A 13,292-nucleotide genomic window follows, 5' to 3' on the forward strand; every position below is an offset into this window, starting at 1 on the left:
TCAGCTGACAGCCTCATCACCAAAATGCCTTCTATCTCCCACATCACTCCTGTTCTCCACTGGCTTCACTGGCTTCTCATTCAATTTTGCATCCACTTCAAAATCCTTCTGCTAACTTTTAAGGCAATCACCACACTGCCCCCCTTACCTGACTGATCTCATCCACATCCACACTGCATTTCACTCCCTCAGATCCTCTTCCTCCATTCACCCATCTACTCCTCCACCCTGCCTTACCACCATGGGGAGTCTAGCGGCTGAAAGCTCTAAAAGCCCGGCTCTGGAACTCACTACCTCAGGATCTCAGGAATATAGACTCATTTTCACATTTCAAAGTCATACTCAAAACCCACTTATTTACAACAGCATTTCCCACCTGACCACCTCTGCCCTATCTCTGTGTCTTAGCCTAACTTTTACTGTTGTTTTTATACTGTTTTAGCTTAGCTTTTATTGTTGTTTAATACTATGTTTTGTAAAGTGACTTTGGGTGACCTGAAGTGCACTGGTTTTGAAATAAAATGTATTATTCTTAATATTATGGCTGAAAGGACTGTTGTTGCTCTAGCAGTGGTAGGTTAACATCCACCAGCAGGACTCCGCCTACCTATGCTCTGTAAGTTTCCAGGTGTAGAAAAACTATCTCTGCCAAACAAAACTTTAGTTGCTACACAGGAGCCTTGCAGTGAGGGACATCCATAAAGGACCTGATGGCCTGAGGACCCACCATTGATCCAGGCCACCAGAAAGCAATTGATTCAGTATTTTAGTCAGTCGAATTACATGGTCAATCAGTACCCTTGTATGGACTGTTCCAATCTATGTATTTTCCTTTACTTCTTATTACGGAGTCCTCTCGATCATATATTAGTATTTCCATCAATACACCTAATTAACTGCTCTGCACAAGTGACTAAATGATCACAAAGCCGATAATAATGTGTGTCACAGGTGAAGTAGGTTTACTTTTTACTTTGTGTCCCCCAAAAGGGAATCATTTTAATGGTCTGACTGATGAGGGTATGCTCTGCCACAAGTTGGTAAAGCTCCTGTCTAACATCATTGAGAGAAATTAAAAATATATTCTCTTTTGTCATTTTAAATAGGTTTTGCTATCAGTTTGATGCTACAGTTACAGCAATGCTTTCAGTGGGTATAAATACCATTTCTAAGGAGCATACAAGGACCGATTGAGCATTAAATATGCTTGAATTGGAGCAGGAGTTATTGGACACGGTTACATGATGTTTTTTTAATTCGGAATTAGTTATTTCAAATTAAATCATTTGGAATTAAAGTGCTCGGCTTTGTGTTTACATGAAAATAGTTATTCCCAAATTGAAGCTTACATGGAAAACCGGTTTATTCGGCTGGGGGTTGGGAGGGCTCTCATTGGACAGGGGGAGAAAGTTACGTATCATGTCTATTGGGAAAAACACAAAACAAACCTTTTATTATCGGCTGTAACACAGAAGACAACACATGAGAACTGTTTTCACTTTCATTTTGATTGTAGTTTTGAAGCAGCAGCTGGACGATAACATACGGCTTCAGTTTGGACCGCGGAGCGGAAGGAAGATAGGAACTAATCACCCGGTAAATAAAGCCCAGTAAAACTCCGGAAAACAATCACCAGGAATAAATATTTGCTCCCTGCTAAAGATAGTAGCTCTAACATTGGTAAAATGACAAACTTGGTGATATTACAGCCTGTGCATGCATTACAGGGACGTATTTTCGCCACCTCCGGGTCCTAGTGCCAGTCGTCCGGTGAAGCCTGTTCCTTTTACTGTGTTTACCGAGGTTCGTCTGTGTTCAATAAGTCTGTATGTTTATGCTTTCGTCCATCCACTTTTTTCATTATATTCATTATTTCTAAGGCTCTTATTAAATAGTCTCGGCTGGAGTCCAGGCGGCCATCCTGGATTATGTCGTCATCGCAGTAAATCGCACATGCGCAGAACGACCGGAATTACCTTAAAAGGGAATTCATTGTTTACAAGATAGAGGAATTATGTAATTTGGAATTAAAAATCGGATTAAACCAGCCACCTAATTCAAATTTAAGTTTAATTCGGAATTAAATTAACATTAGGAATTAAGTGTTTACAAGGTCAGTTTAAAGAGGAATTAAATATTTCTGCTTTAAAGAGGAATTAAAGCTCCTATGTAAACGGGGCCAATGTGAGCTAATCTCAAAGTTCCGTTTTTTTAAACACAGCTGTCACACTTTTCTTAACAGACCACCTCCCTCTGATGGTTACCATTTTGAGTACTTCTGCCACCCATTACTGGCTGTGTTTTTACAAATGTCACAATCTTGCAGTAAACAGTTTTTTTTTTAGCAGTGGCAGTGGAGAGTGTTTATTACTATTAACGGTAAGGGTGTTTTTGTTGTTTTTTTTTTCATTTTTCTAAAATCCATTTTGTTGCCTGTGTTTTCATGCTGGATATGCACTAAAATTGGAAATCTGCAAATAGTTATGAATTCATTTATTTACGCTGTGCAATGGCTGTTAGAGCAAAGTGAGGCCTCTTTCCATCCACAGAGGCCCCTTTGTTGTTCACCCTTGCGGCTTTTCTGCTCAGGACTGAGGCAGCAGTGCCAGCTTGCCAAGTGGTAGAAGTGGGTCAGTGGCTCAGGCACTGTGTGACTGAGCACACACATACATCATGAGTGCACCTGTACAAACAGAGAGGGAAAGCAGAACCAAATATGAATTCAAACTTCAGTGGTCGACTAGTTTCTAAACACAAAACTACTCTGTTGCCAAGCTGAGAGTTCACTGTAAGACCTTCTAAAGTGTATTTAAAACACTAGTACAGTGCCCGTCGGAAGTATGCATTCATGTGGGAGCTTAAGAGTTAATTATGGCCAAATGAGAATGTGTTTGAAGGTGGATGTACAAAGAGGTGTACATACTCCGTAGTGTTATGAAGGTGTATATTTGTGGGTGCAAAATAAAATATCGTGTGAGTTCCCTGTTTTAATTCTATGGGACATGAACATGATACATAGATAAAGGTTGCACCAATGTTTGCTGGACTTAGGTAAATGAATAATAAATGTACCAGAGCATCCCATCTTTAGACCCTACCTCAGCAATGAAAAACACAAAACCCAGTGTGAAAATTAATTACACACAAACATGTCACGTACATCCAACATACGACCATAGAGAAGAGACACAGAAAATGGGCAGGTTTTACAGTAAAAGTGCCCCTCTCCATTTATCCAGGCTTGGGACTGGCACACAGGAACACACTGAGTGAGTCCTTTAGTGGCTGGATTCCCACCACCACACCATGTTAGAGGTTAGTTTGTTAGTTGTTAGTGTGTTAGTTCTTAGCAGTAATAGTACGTAGTATCAGTGTGCGTGCCGCTCAGACGCTCCTCCCCCTCATGTCTCGTTTGGTCTAATTTGTGTTGATTTCAAAATCAAAAACGTTTTTAAGCGTAATTACTAAAGAAGTTAAAAATAATGGAAGCACACTCTCAGATTCTGTGTAGTACGAGGGTTAAGAGAACTGTAAGCCGGGTCAGAAGTGGGAGCCTGTTTGAGCTTCACCACAACTGGGTCTGTATGGACCTCCAACTGCTTCCAGCCTCCCCCCAACTACTGAGTGAGCATGAGAGAGTGGTTTACTGAGTCAGTACTTCAGTATATACAACATTGCTTAGAAAGTGTCACTTTTTCTTAGTTTCTTGCTCACCTAGAGCAAGTATACAAAGTCTTTTTGATCTTCCAACTCTGCTGGCGGCAACATAAAATTGTCCATGGCTGAAGAAATCTCTTGTGCTGAAAACACCAACACGCTGCAAAGATTGAGTCTGTGACTTATTCACAGTCATGGCAAAGCATGGTCTCACTGGAAATTGTTTGCGTCTTAAGGTGAATGGGAAGATATTGTCAGATGGTATGAGTGTGATTTGTGGAATTAAGAGTGTGCGTCCAGCATTTACACCAATTACAGATTTTGTAACTAAGAGGTGTGGCAGGATTTCTTCGATAATGTATCTTGAGCCATTACAATGTCCATTTTGTTGGTCAAAGTTTCGCAGTAGCATGATCACCATTCCAACTTTTAAAGAAATGCGATGAGGAGGCATTCCAGAAGGGCAGAGTGTGTTTAAAAACTCAGTTGGGTACATATGATGACCCTCAGAATCTGCTGTGTCAACGCTGTTGCAAACGTGTTCTTCTCCTGGAAAGATCTTGGTCATGTACTCATTTACTGTGTCGACTTCAGAGTTAGTTGGGCATAATATGACACGTTCACATAGCCACGTTGGACAGGAAATGTTGGCCAGCATGTCTTCATACACCCAATTTACAATGTCTTTTAGTTTGTCACCAGAAATTGTCAGTGTGTCGTTGAGTTTAATTGCGAATTCACCTTCCTCTGGAACTATTGGAATTTTTGCCTCGCCAAGGTCTAAAAGGAATTTGGCAAAGTTTTCTTCAGCTTGTTGATGTTCTGTAGCTTGAGAGATTCTCATGTTTATTGTTAGACTGAGAGTTTCAACATTTTTCCATAGGTATGAGCTCTTGCAACACCGTCCTATGATCTCGGTTCGGCTACCGTGTGGCACAACGGTCAGTATTTGCCTCCAGTCGCCACCAAAGACCACTGTGATGCCACCAAACGGTTTGTCTGATCTACAAAGCCACCGAAATGTACGGTCTGCTGCTTCTAATGCACGGCAATCCATCGTCGTCACTTTATCCACAACCATGAGATGTGCCATCCTAATGAGTGTGGCAGTGTTGTCATGTTCGCTGACAGCGCAAGTGGATTCATCAGTGAGAATGAGAGGACATTTTGTGAAAGGTTGTGCCTTTTAGCAGTAAGGTTGCTGCGATGCCACTCGCGGCTGTTGCAAGAGCCACCTTGCCTTTTGCACGGACTTTGTTCAGGATGTGGCACAATACAAAGTTTTTTCCTGTCCCACCACTTGCATCAAGTGCAATCATCTTTCCAAGTCCCTGTTCCACGCTCTCTATCACGGTTTTGACAACACTTTGCTGCTCGGGATTAAGTGTGTTTTCTGTTTGAGTAATTTGAGCGTGAAGTTGCTCCATGTTGTGCTCTGTCTCGTGCTGGATGATGCGGGGAGTCTGATTTTGATCATGAAGTGGATTAGGCTCAGGGAGTCCAAAGTTTCCACTCAGTTTGAAACCATGTCTTTCAATATGGTCCTTGAGGTCGATTAGCACTTGATTCAGAATGTTCTCATTTGGCTCATTTATTGCAGTCCTGTGCATGAAGTCTTCACAAAGAACACGTTTGTGCCTTTCCCAAAACTGCAAGTGCTCTCCTCTAAGCACAAACATGAGCATGGTGGCAAATACTTCACGTAGTGCTGGGCCAAAGGTCACATTTGCTGCTTCCTCCATAACAGAATCCACTTCCTGGTCATTGTCAACAATGCCATGTGCAATGCAGGCAGCCAGATAGGTGTCCATGACCACATCTCCAACTTTACGGAGGTCTCTGTAGGAAGTAGGTCCTGGGATACGGTATAAAAGGATGCGGAAATAGAACAGTTCAGCAGTGTGTGGGTTGAAGGCAATCATTGGAATGTGTCCAAAGGTGTCGGTCATGAGATAATTGTCGGAACTTAGTCTTTTTTTTCGCAATTGAAATGTCTTACCTGCGTATGTGAAGTGTTGAAATAGATCTGTGTACACAATGTGTCGCATGTGTGGATGTAGAGACATTGCTTTAAAAAAGGCAGTCAGTGTAGTTGCAGGTGGTCCTGCGTCCATTAAGTTGTGGACGGCGCCGTCATCATTGAACATGATGACCTGTTCATTCTCTAAATGAATTGCCAGCGTTTTTACGGGCGGTTTTTTTTGTTGGATGGGGAATTCATAGATTCGCCAGTAGGCCTCAGATGCAGTGATGTACCGACCTAACTCATAGCGCGTCACCTCATCGTATCTCAGTTGTTCACGGTCAGCTACATCCAACCTCACAAGACATTGATCTGGACCCTTCTCCAAGTATTTGTACAAATACTTGACACTGGAGACAGCACAGACAATTTCAAGGGTAATGTGTGCATTGTATCAGCAGGAGGTATGGATTGTATGGCACAACCCACTCATTATTGACGAACACATTTATGCCCCCTCTGATCGTCTTTAAGATGGAAGAGCCAGGTCCATCTTCAGCTTGTCTTTTGTACAGTGGGTATGAGTTGTCTGAGAAGCTTGTGATATGCCTCAACTGTTTGGGGTAGTCCTTTGAACACTTTCTGTCAACCATGCATGGACTGTTACGATTCCATTGTCCACATGGGCCGTGAATCATATGTGATTCGACAATGTGATGTAGATATGGATTTGTGTCTTTCTTTGGAATCTCTGCAGATATGATGCGATCAATATCAGTGGAGGTCTTGGGTTTGTCACGTTGCACCATGGTGATGAGCATATGTATATGAGGAAGATGTCTTTTTTGAGTTTCTTTCACCATCACAAATGCATCCACTTGTCCCAGTATGTCATGTTTCAGAGGGTATGTGAGTAGAGCTTCCACCTTCATGTGGAATACTCTGGCAATGATGTCTGGTCTTTGATGGGTCTGCTGACCTTCAAAAAGCGATCTTTTAATCTCAGCCCAGTTGGAGTTGCAAGTGAAGGTGAGGAAGAAGTCTGGTTTGCCTTTGACTCTGACGAAGGCCATGGCGTCTTGGAATTCTTTGGCGTACCATCTTGGTGATCCATAAATCGTTGGGGGCAGTATGGTTAGGCGTCCCGGGATGATCTCAGTGTCACTACTCAGGGCGTCAACAATGACATTGTATTTTTCTGCCTTGATGGATTTCTGGTTATGGCGAATCCAGTTGAGACGGTGTGATTAAATTTTAGCCATCATGTCACATACATACTGATGCAGCAAATTAAAGTGATGATCAGTGTTGCGCACTTGAAGGTGGAATTGGTAAAAGTTTGTTGGGGTGACACCTATCAGTTCAGTGTGGTATCCTTGAGAGCCCTGTGGCAGAAGAAGCACATATGATAGCGGATCATATGCTGGATGAATGGCATCAATTTTCTGAAGTTGTCCTCCTCTGAGGTGAAGAGTGACAGCCAGCTTTCCAAATTGCTCAGTAGGAGTGGTTCCTGGAGCAATGACTGCAACATCGCTGTCCAGTGACGGAAGATTCACAGTGCCATGATGAAGGTCACGACGACGAGAGTGAGCTGTTAGGACAATTCTCAGATCATCAGCAGTCATTTTGGTTCATGTACTCAATTGCTGACTTGAACTGTTGTACATAAGGGTTGCACCTGTGAATGGCCTCTTGTGCTCTAAGCAGGAATTCTTCATTCAGATGGGCATTTGACCCTGTTCAGGAAGGGGGCCGGCAATGACATGAAAAACTTTTCCATGTATTCGTATGCCTGGGTTGAAACCAGGAATAGCCTTCTCTTTTATGCCAATGCTTGCTATTTCCAATGCATTGTTGTATTGTTTAGCTTGTTTAACAAAGTTTTGATTCATGAAAAGGTCCTTGATAGCATTTGGAGGCTGTGGTGGGATTGAGCCAGGTTTAGGATTAGTGGGATTGTATGTGAGGTCTATTTTTCCAGACACGCAACAGAATCCTTTCCTCTCCTCTTTCCATACATAGGCATTGCAGTGTACGCATGTAGGACACTCAAACAGTGAGGTGATACTGAGTGTGTGTGTGTGAAATCACCATAAATCTCCTCTTTAAAAAAGTCTATGTCATCACACCGAGCAAGGTTGCAATTGTTTTTGCGTGCCTGTTCTACACGTGCACAACGCATTTCTTGATGGCAAAGGGCATCTCTTGCTTGTCGGTCCTCGTGCTGCTGAGGTGTTTCTGCTGCATGGCGTGTTACCTCGCGCGCGGCATTGTTCGCCAAGCGATTATTCCGTTCTTCACTCGTCTCTGCTACACGGCGTGTTACCTCGCACGCAGCGTTGCTGGCCAGACGATTTTTCCGTTCTTCACCTGTTTCCGCTGCACGGCGTGTTGCCCCGCATGTAACGTTGCTAGCCAGGCGGGCATTTCGGACTTCAGGTGACTCAGCATCACGTGCCTGGCGCATTGCCTCACGTTTCTGCTCTTTTTGAGCACGTCGATTTTTTGGCATGATACAACCAAAAGTGATTTGTAGAATAGTAATAGTAGTACGTGCGGCTCAGACGCTCCTCCCACCTTGCAAGTCCCTTTTGGTTTAACCCGCGTTTAGTTTAAAATAAAATTTTTGAAACGTAATCACCAAAAAAGTCAACAATAATGGATGCACACCCTTGGATTATGAGTAGCGTGAAGGTTGAGAGAACTGTTAGCTAGCTTCCCCACACCTCCTACTGAGTGAGCGAGTGTGAGAGTGTGTTAGAGACTGAATGTTAAATGCATAAAGCTTACCATTGCTCCAGGCGCAGGAGTTTCCGGGGTTAAATCTTGGTTTAACTCCTTGGTTTCTGCTTAAAATTCTGTTAAAAAGTGAAAAAGTATAAGTACCAAAGTTTATAAGTTCAAAAGTGTTTGTCAACAGTTTTTTTTAACTACTGTTATCAATCCAGAACCAGGTCAAAGATATAAAATGTCAATGTTTATTAACCACACAGACTACTGAAAAAAACGTAGTTTTATAGAAATGCCGCAAAGCTTGTTGACGGATTCTTGCGAGACAACCTCAGGCACCATGCGATTAGCTTTAGCATAGCTTTCTTAACTATAAACATAACATACGTAGATGCATACTGTGGAGGGACGCGTCGACAGTGCAGCCATCTTGCAAGGGTGCCGGTGGAGGCAGTTGTGCATGGACATGTAAGGGATAAGTAAGTTGTTATAGCTGTAATGAAAAAAATGTTGACAGGCCGGACAGAACCGATGTTATGAGACCTAATAATAGGCCTGTTGTTAACTTGTTGTTATGCTTTGCTGTTAATAAAAAGTTTTTGTTATGTCGTTTAAAATTATATATGTATTAATATAATTACTTCAGCCACTGCTTGTTATAGAAAAACTTAACATTGTCACTAACAATAATACGATAAAAAACAATATTAAATAAGGTAATATGATAATATAGCAATGCTAATAATACAATGATAATAAATATGATGATAATATAGCAATGCTAATAATACAATGATAATAAATATGATGATAATATAGCAATGCTAATAATACAATGATAATGATATGGATATAGTATTAATAGTGAAAGTAGTAATAGTAATAATAGTAATGCTATAATAATAATAATAGTAATAGTAATAACAGCAACAACAAAATAATGTAATGAATACCAGTAACTATAAGATAAAACAATAATAAGAAAGACTAAGATGTAGTCACATCATTCATCGCTCCGTCTTTGGAGCTGCAGCAGTCGATGCGTCGTCTACATGTATAACCTCGAGCACCATGTGACAAGCTTTAGCTGAGCTTTCTTAACTGCCGACATTAGAACTATGTGCATGTTTAAACGGACTTTGCAGGTTTTTCCGGGGATTTTCTGTAATGTATGTTTTTTGGAGTCATGTGTATTTTTTATTCTTTCATACCGTGTGTTTGTGAAATGTTTGAGATGCTGATAACCAAACTCCATAGTGATTGTAGCGCCAATCAGAAAAACAACCAAACTGCGCAAAACAAAACGTAAAGCTCCAAACTACATGAGTGAGTAAGTAAATTAAAGTATTACCTACAATTCGGCTGCCTTTTTTAAAAAAAAAAAAAATCATGTTGTACCTTCGAACCGAGTGGTCAGAGCTTAGCTTCCATGCACGGCACCACAGAGAATCTGCAGTTTTCCAGATGGAGAATTGAACGGCTGATAATCAAACTACATAGTGATTGTAGCACCAATCAGAAAAACAACCAAACGGCGCAAAACAAAACGTAAAGCTCCAAACTACATGAGTGAGTAAGTACATTAAAGTATTACCTACAATTCGGCTGCCTTTTTTAAAAAAAACAAAAATCATTTTTTACCTTTGAACCGAGTGGTCAGACGGCACTGCACCACAGAGAATCCGCAGTTTTCCAGATGGAGTATTGAACGGGTTGAGTTCAATACCGACTCTAGGGAAACGTCTGCAAAAGAGTCACCAGTGGCTGACGGCTTCAAATGATTCAGAGAGCTTCCGTGTTTCAGAAGCTAACAATAGCATGGCGGAGGAGGAGTGGCCGCACACGTGACTCTTGGTCGCGTGAGGAGCTGTGTAGTGAAATAGATATAGATGGTGCGGTAGCGCCCCCTCACACCCTGAGGTCAAAAGTTGAATAGGTTTCATTTCTAGGCCGTCCAGAAGTGAAATAAAATTAAAATAAACATTTTGAAATGACCAAATTACTCCAAAATAACAGATATACACATTCGGGGTATTTGGAACCCGTCGACCGAGTTTCAGGTTGAACTGGCACCACGTCGGGGAGATAAGTGCTCCACACACACACTCACTCACTCACACACATCCACACACACACACAGACCTCCCTTGAATTATAGTATAGATAAATGTAATCAACATGTTGGTGTAATAATTTTTTTAGTATTAGTACTGCTGTAATAACCATCAACTGGTCACGAAGTGAAAGGGGTTCGAAGGCCCAGATGGGGGAAGATGCAGCAAATATAAAAAAATCAAACTTAAAAGAAATTTCCCTGTGTAGCACACGGTTCATGATGCCTCATTTTTGCCTCTGTCTCTTTAAGAAACTTCAAGCTTGTCTGATGCGCCCATGAACACGCCCCCTTCAGTACTCATACAAACACGCATGGATGCTGTTCTTCTGTGTGCTGTATTTGGCTACTTTTTACATTTTTACATCGCTACAATACATTAGAATGATTATCAAAGTAAGGAATGCTAATGTACAGACGGAGATCTCTCTCCCCTGTCACCGACACACACACACACACTTTTTTATTTTAGTTATTAACTCATTGAGTACAGACAATATAAGCCATGGGTTTCTTACAAAAGTATTTAATATAAGTAAATGAAAAGCTAAACCTGCAGAGGCAAGTGCTGCAGGCTGAACTAAGGAAGAGAACATAGGAGGGGGAGGGGCTCTGCTGTGGAGCAGTGGGCGGTAACTCAGCTGGTGACGAAAGGTCCGTATTTACACCTAAAATGGATGCCGTCAGAGTTTTTAAAGATTATTCAAACATACATGAATGAGCCAAGGCAACACCCCAGGCATGTGTTTAATGAGGGAACTCCATGCTCCACTCATTTGAATAGTGAGGGAAGGTAATCAGGAAATGAGGCACACCTGAGTAAAAAAATTACACAAAAACACACAGTCACCCCTTGAACAACTCTGTTTTGTTTTAAACCTAAGTTTTACAACCATATGGTTCTGTTTTGTTGCAAAAATATTGTAAAAAAAAATTAATTCACAAAATAAGATTCAAAATTGCTCCGACAAGTTCTGTTACATAAGCAATATCACAAGAGAGGCAGTGCCGTTGTGATGAAATATCAGCACTGGTGTGATTCGGTCGTAGGCACGAGGCTGAAAGCTCCACCAACAAAAATAGTTCCACATCAGCTCGACACACATTTCTACACTGGAAGACTCCACATTTACTTCCGTAAACACAGTGCGTGCCTGTGGGGTCATGGGTCACCTTAGAACCTCTAATGCGCACGCGCGTCACTTCAGGGTCGCATTCCATTCATACTCAAAACTGATTGAAAGTGCATTTAATATGTAACATGAATGACCACAGACATAAAATTGATAGTGCATTAATGTGTGAACGTAGTAACAGTATAACATACTGCGGCGTGTAGTCCAAGATGTAATGGTAATTAACGTTATTTAGATCAGCTGTACAGCGGAGTGATATGATCCGTAAGAAATCCCGGTGCTGTTGTTGCCCTATATCAACATTCCTGGAATGTCTGTCAATCAAATCACTTGGTCAGAACTAACTATTGTATAATAATCTATATCATTCACACATTTAACCACTGACCAACACTGACATTGGGCATAAGGAGGAACAAGATTTTAAAGTCTTTAATTGTCACTGCAAACACTTTTTAAGTTATATTTTCTCAGGATGCGATATAATAACATGTATTCACACAGTGACATATTAGCTTGTAGAAAAAAATGTCTTATTTGTTGCAGAAGATTTACAGGGTATGATTTGATAAAAAAATACAACAAACCCCACTTAAAGTGTAACGAAACCCCAAAATATTTCCATTTGGCATATTTTGCTTTAAAAAAAACAAAAAAAAAAACATAAGAGTGACTGCCATCTATGGGTTGAAATCTGGTTATTGCAATTTCATTTTGCTTTTGGCTGCGAATGGTGGTTTGTGATGTTTTGATGGCTTCTTACATCACAAACTATCACTGTTAGACCCACCACTCCCGTAAAAACTAGCACCTGCCGACTCAGCAATCTGTGGCGAGTAGGTTGGATAGAGAGAAGTGTGGATCTAAAATAAAGGCACGTTTTGAATTTTCAGCCTAGACGCACGTCAGACTTGGAGTTTAGTTACTTTTTAAATCATTTATTGATTATCCATAAATAATAATATATTGTCATTAGAACTTTGTAATCATTATAACAAAATGCAGCACTACAGGATGCACAAGGTTTCCATGGCAACAGAAAATAGTGGGAGTGTTCAGCTCCATTACACTTCGGATGATAAGTTATGTTGGCCGCAAAACGTATCTCACTTGGAAGATGCATGATGAATTCTCGGTTGCTAGAGGAAACACAACAAATGATGAGAAGCTATGGTTGTCAGAAGCAGAGACTGGAGAGGATCCAAACTGCGGGGAGGTCACACTCATATCTGGGGTCAGGTGCCAGCCCCTCTCCGCATTAATCAGCTGCATGGAGGATATAAACACCCACTTTGCAGCACATTTTGGTTTTAGGTTCAGAGTAACTCAACATGACCTTGTTTTCTTATTCCCATGAGCAAATGAACCAGGCCCTTTTTTTGGCCTACATTTGAAAAGCCAACATGGGAGTAAACTAGGTAATTTGTGGTAATTGCTCGATTTCTTGGCTAGAGCTTGAATGGAAATAGTCCGTAGGGAATTAGATCAATTCAACTCAAGGTTTTACAAGTTTATGCACATTCTCTAAACTTTTGTTATCTTGAATATAAAAAAATGTTTGCTCCAGTGTGTGGCTTTGTGTCACAGCATGAGCTGTTCTGTTTGACCTCACACAAACAACCTCTTTAAAATGTCGCCCTTCACTGTATGAATAAATTACCCCACGTCTGTAAATTTTAACAGATGTTCT

Source organism: Gouania willdenowi, chromosome 9, assembly GCF_900634775.1.
Source record: "Gouania willdenowi chromosome 9, fGouWil2.1, whole genome shotgun sequence".
NCBI lineage: Eukaryota > Metazoa > Chordata > Actinopteri > Blenniiformes > Gobiesocidae > Gouania > Gouania willdenowi.